General features: G+C 50.1%; 1 pseudogene; it reads left to right on the plus strand.

Annotated features, from left to right (window-relative positions):
• Positions 1-393: 393 nt before the first annotated feature.
• On the plus strand, positions 394-516 carry LOC136635989 (5S ribosomal RNA; annotated as a pseudogene).
• Positions 517-5,628: the final 5,112 nt, after the last annotated feature.

The raw sequence follows: 5,628 nt of genomic DNA on the forward strand, positions 1-5,628 counted from the left end.
TTCTCCTAGGCCTTCTGCCTCGTGAATAGGAACCTTCATACCCTTACGGAAATAAGAACAACCCTGCTGGATCAGATTGGGTCCCCCGGCACGGCAGTGGCCAACCAGATGCAGCCTCCCCAATGAGAAGCTGATGGAATGGTCACCAGTTTCGGGGTATACTCTCCCTGAACATGGAGGCTCCGTTGAACTCTCATGGCAAATAGGACAACAGCCACTGCTAAGAGCATAAGAAGAACCCTGCTGGATCAAGCCATCTAGTCCCGTTTCCTATATCTCACAGTGGCCCACGGAAGCTAAGCAGGGTCAGGCCTGGTTAGTACTTGGATGGGAGACCGCCTGGGAATACCGGGTGCTGTAGGCTTCTACCATAGTCTTTCGAGACGTAAGGTTGCCAACCATCTCCCTATACTGAACACTATCTCCCGATCTTGTCTGATCTCGGAAGCTAAGCAGGGTCAGGCCTGGTTAGTACTTGGATGGGAGACCGCCTGGGAATACCGGGTGCTGTAGGCTTATACCATAGTCTTTCGAGACTGAAGGTTGCCAACCACCCCACCAAGTGCTTCAGAGAGCACACAAGTCAACCTGCTTCCTGGTGCCCTCCCCTGCATCTGGCAATCTGAGCTAGCCTACCTCAAAAACCAGGAGCTCGCACCTAACTACCATGACTTGTAGCCCGTGATGAACTTTTCCTCGTGAAATTTGTCCAGTCCCCTCTCAAAGGCATCTAGGCAAGATGCCATCACTGCTTCTTGTGGCAAGGAGTTCCACAGACAGTGCTGCTCATCTCTCTCCACACTTGTTGTCCACACCATCGTCAGCCTCAATCACATCCCCGCTTCGTCGTCTTTTTTGCGTCGTCCTGCGCAAGTGCCGTAGCCTTCCCTCGTAAGGAAGGCGCTCCAGCCCCTTGGTCATTTAGACTGCTCTCTCTGGCACCTTTTCCAGCACTCAGACCCTTCTCACAGTGGGGCAACCAGACTTTCTATTCCAATCAATGTTCAGTTCAGTTCAGTAAGACCTTTATTGGCATAAAATACAGAGAAAGAACAGAACAGAACAGGAATGTACAAAGACAACACAACATAAGCATAAACATCAGTCACTGCCCAGAGTCCCAGGACTCTGCCTGGCTAATACCCAGATAAAAAGGAAGCAACATTATCCAGAGTCTCAGGATCAGGAGTGGAAAGGAGAGACTGAAGCATGGTTGAATCCTCCCAGCCCTGCATCCTAGCTAGCAATGGACCTAGAAATCGTAAGGAAGGCGCTCCAGCCCCCTGGTCATTTAGACTGCCCTCTCCGGCACCTTTTCCAGCACTCAGACCCTTCTCACAGTGGGGCAACCAGACTTTCTATTCCAATCAATGTATATAGGGTTGGTATCATATATGCATGACCCTTGTCCCGTTGATCCCTAGCATGGAATTCTGCATCCTTTCCCATCAACACACTGGCTCCATATTTTCAATCGGCAATGATCATTCATTCTGGGTTCAGCATCATCCACAAACTTGACCAATTCCCTGCTCCCCCCATAACACTAGGGCAGGCAACTCCTTAACCTGGCTGTATCCAACCTGCCTGGCTGTATCCAACACAGGTTGGGAGACTGCTGGATGTCACCTCAGGGCAAGGGGAAATTTTTTCCCCTTACCCCATCTCGAGCCCCTGCCTGCCCTATGGGGCTACTCGTATTGCATTCCTGGTCTCTCTGCTGAGTGGCAGGTGTCCAGGGGTATCTTGAGGACCACCAGACACCACCTCAAGTACCAACGGTTGAGAAACACTGATCTATATATACGTCTCTAAGAAGGGATTCCAAATATCCCAAAACTTGCCCATGTGCAATGATCTTCCATAAAACATGGATTCAATTATTTTATGTTGATTATTTTTTCACATTTTTATATGGCCCTTCCTCCAAGGAGCTCAGAGGGGTGTACATAGTTCCTCCCCTCCTTTTGCCTTCACAACAACCCTGTGAGGTAGGTGAAGCTGAGAGAAAGTGACTGGCCCAAGGTCACCCAGGAAGCTTCGTGGTTGAGCAGGGATTTAAACCTGGATCTTCCAGGTTGAAGTCCAACACCAGAACCATGACACCAGCCTGGCCCTCAAATAATTCCACATCTTGACAGAATCATTTCCCTCCACGGGGAACGTGATCCATTAATTCCAGAGTTGGGAACGTGCCAGGGATTAAACCCGCCACCTTGGCGTGAGCACAGAATTCTGTTCTTATCTGGGTGCAAAGTACTCACATAAATACGAAGCTGGCTTTGCAGAGGGCTCTCAACCAACCCCAAAGAGCCAGCCCCGAACAGAAATCCTGCTCTTAACACAATAAGTGGAAACACACTATTCCTAGAGCTGTTGTGGAGGAGAGCGACGCATAAAAGTTTGCCATGGCAATGAAACATCTCCTTCAGATCTGGGCCTGCATAATTAGATCCCCGTTGCGCGGCGCAAGAGGAGCGTGCAAGGGAAAGTCGGAGGCCGATGGCTTGCAGATGCCAAAGCCAGGGGGACATCTGCCCCAGTGTGCCATCTTCGGAGAGGCAGCCTTGATGAGACCGCACACCAGAAGGAGCTCAGGGTCACGGCTGAACCAACCACATGGCATTGCCAGGCCAAGGAAGATCTGGAGAGAGGAGGGGGCGCAGTTGCCTGCTTGAGCCGCGGAATCTCGAATGTCAGAGGTCCACGGAAAAACCACCATTCTCAAATCTAATGTCAGAGGGGCATAACTAGGGTGGAGCCTGAGGGGCACAGGCCCTGGGCGCTATGCCAAGGGCTGTAAGCTTGGCACTAAGCCAAGCATGGCTGAACCCCAGGCTCTGCCCTCGTTACTGAGGGGGTGCTGGTGGTTTTGTGCCTCATTTCTTCTCCTTTTCGGGGGAGTGGGAAAAGTAGTAGAGGCAAGTAGGCAGACAGAGATTGGTGCCCCCTGCCCATCTGCTGGGGTGATCACTTCGGTTGACTTCATAAATGGGCCGGCCCTGCCTGAACTCTCAGTACTGGTACTAGTGGTGGTGCCAGCTGACCCCAGCCCATACAGCACCTTCCTCCCCTCCCTCTCTAGATTTAGGAGCAGAGCTTCCAAAGCTCCAGCCCCACACTTCCTCTGAACGATCAGTATGTGGAACTCCTTGCCGCAGGATACGGTGATGGCCACATTTCCGATATACTTTTTTCTAAGGGGGTTCGATGGATGGAGGAAAAGGTTACAAGTCAGTATGACTGGATGCAACCTCTGGGAGCCTTTCGCCGAATGCCAGGTGCAAGAGAGTGGCAACAGGATATGGGAATTTGTGATCCTATGTGCTCCCAGAGGTATGTGGTGGGCCACTGTGAGATGCAGGAAGCTCTACTAATGCGCCTGATCCGGCAGGGCTGATGTGGCTTTTTTTTGCACCTGGAGACCAGAAGGAGGAGCAGTGGAAGCTTCTAGGCATGTACAGAGAGCCTCATCGCTTTGTGTGGGCAGAGGTCCCGATAACACTGTCAAGGTGGCAGGTCTCCACCTTGCTGTTTCTGTCTCCTTCCAGTTTCCAGGGCAAGGAAGAGAGCGCTAAAGTTGAGTTACACAATCTCCTTTCTCTGCCCTCCGGGTCAGGGTGGGGTGGGGGGGGAGCGGCCCATCAAAGGGGGCAGGTTGCTGGAAAGAAGGAGGTGTGTTCCGGGTGCACTGCCAAGAAAGAGCCATAAAAACAAAGTGAAAGAGCTTGATTGTTAAAATTAACGAAGAAGAAGAAGCAGTGCAAGACCGGGTAGCGAGAAGGAGATGGGCGTATTTAGTGGGAAGCGATACAAAAGGGCCAGCTGTCACCATGCAAATGCACGCAACACATGTAGGAATCGGAGGCTCCCTTATTTTTTTGTTAAACAAGTTTCTAGTCCTCATCCTTACTGAAGAAAACGTTTGGCCAGCTCCCACTGACTCTCACAGTGTGATCCACAATGCTGTCTTACTTATTATTTGTTCATTAAAAAAAGTCACAAGCAGCACTGGTGCTCTGTAGCCACAGACCAGTAAAATGCTGCAGGTGTACTTGTGGGATGGACCATGTGCCCATCTCATAAACGTGAAGCATGTTCTTCATCGACTGCGCTGAAGGGGCAAGACTCTTTTTGGATCTAGATCAGGGGTGTCCAAATTTTGCAGGAAGGCCACGTCTTCTGTCGGACACTGTGTCGGGGGCCGGGGAAAAAAAGGAATGAATTTACATTTAAAATTTGAATAAATTTACATACGTTTACATAAATGAATATATTAAAAATGAACTTGTATGAATGAATGAAGGTCTTGCAATAGCTCAAGGCCTATAAAAGGCCTTGCACAAAGCAAGGCTGGCCTTTCCTTTGCTGCTGCTACTGCATCACAGACGTGAAACAACAAGCAGTGGAGGGAGCCCTCATCCCACAGCTCACATGAGAGGTCAAACAGTTGCCCTCATGCTGAGAGCAGTTGCGTTGGGCCAGAGTGGGCTCCAACAAATCTCCGGAGGGTCAGAGGCTCATTGGAGACTGGGGGCTCCCTGAGGGCTGCATTGAGAGGCCTCGAGGGCCGCAAGTGGCCCCAGGGCCGGGGTTTGGACACCCCTGGTCTAGATTGAAAAAGTGGTGACCACACCAGGGAACCAATCAGGCGCTAGTCTGAGTCAGCTCTCATTTCCATGTATACCATGGAGTGTCGTCGAGTTGGCCACTGGTTTTTGCTTGGGGACGGATTTGTTGGGACGGATTTGTCAGGACTGCAACTCATTTAAATACTACTGATAGCAGCCTTCAGTCTATGGTATCGCGCTCTGAATGGTGGTTCTGGCACAGCGTCTAGTGTGGCTGAAAAGGACAATTCGGGAGTGACAATCCCTTCCACACCGGGAGCAAGTGCAGTCTGTCCCTGGTCTGTCTCCCTGGCTACAGGCCTTCCTTCTTTGCCTCTTAGCCTCAGACTGTTGGCCAAGTGTCTCTTCAAACTGAGAAAGGCCATGCTGCACAGCCTGCCTCCAAGCGGGCTGCTCAGAGGCCAGGATTTCCCACCTGTTGAGGTCCACTCCTAAGGCCTTCAGATCCCTCTTGCAGATGTCCTTGTATCGCAGCTGTGGTCTACCTGTAGGGCGCTTTCCTTTCATTTTCCTATTTTCCTATTCATTTTCCTATTTTCCTATTCATTTCCTATTTCCTATTTTCCTATTCATTTTCCTATTCATTTAAATAGATAGATAGATAGATAGATAGATAGATAGATAGATAGATAGATAGATAGATAGATAGATAGATGCGGTTAATGGGAGATACACCAACCCTAGCGATGCCACTGCATTTAGGCTGTACGCATGTAATTTGTTCAGTCCGAACTGGTATGGAAGGAGGTCCATTACAGGGGCGACGCAATGAGCTCTCGCACCGGGTGACACAAGCCCTTAGTGATGCCTCTGTTTCTGAGTAACCACGTATAAGGTTTTGCTGTGAGTTCAGTTTCTTGGTGAGGCGACAACGAACGCTTCTTCTGGTCAGTCTCCAAGGTCCGTTATAGTTTTAGCAAGAGACAGCGAACGTTAAGAAAACCCATGAGTGAATTTTATTTTGATTCAGGAGACATCTACAGAAAAAAAGCTTCAA

The sequence above is a fragment of the Tiliqua scincoides genome, unplaced genomic scaffold, assembly GCF_035046505.1.
Source record: "Tiliqua scincoides isolate rTilSci1 unplaced genomic scaffold, rTilSci1.hap2 HAP2_SCAFFOLD_218, whole genome shotgun sequence".
Taxonomy (NCBI): domain Eukaryota; kingdom Metazoa; phylum Chordata; class Lepidosauria; order Squamata; family Scincidae; genus Tiliqua; species Tiliqua scincoides.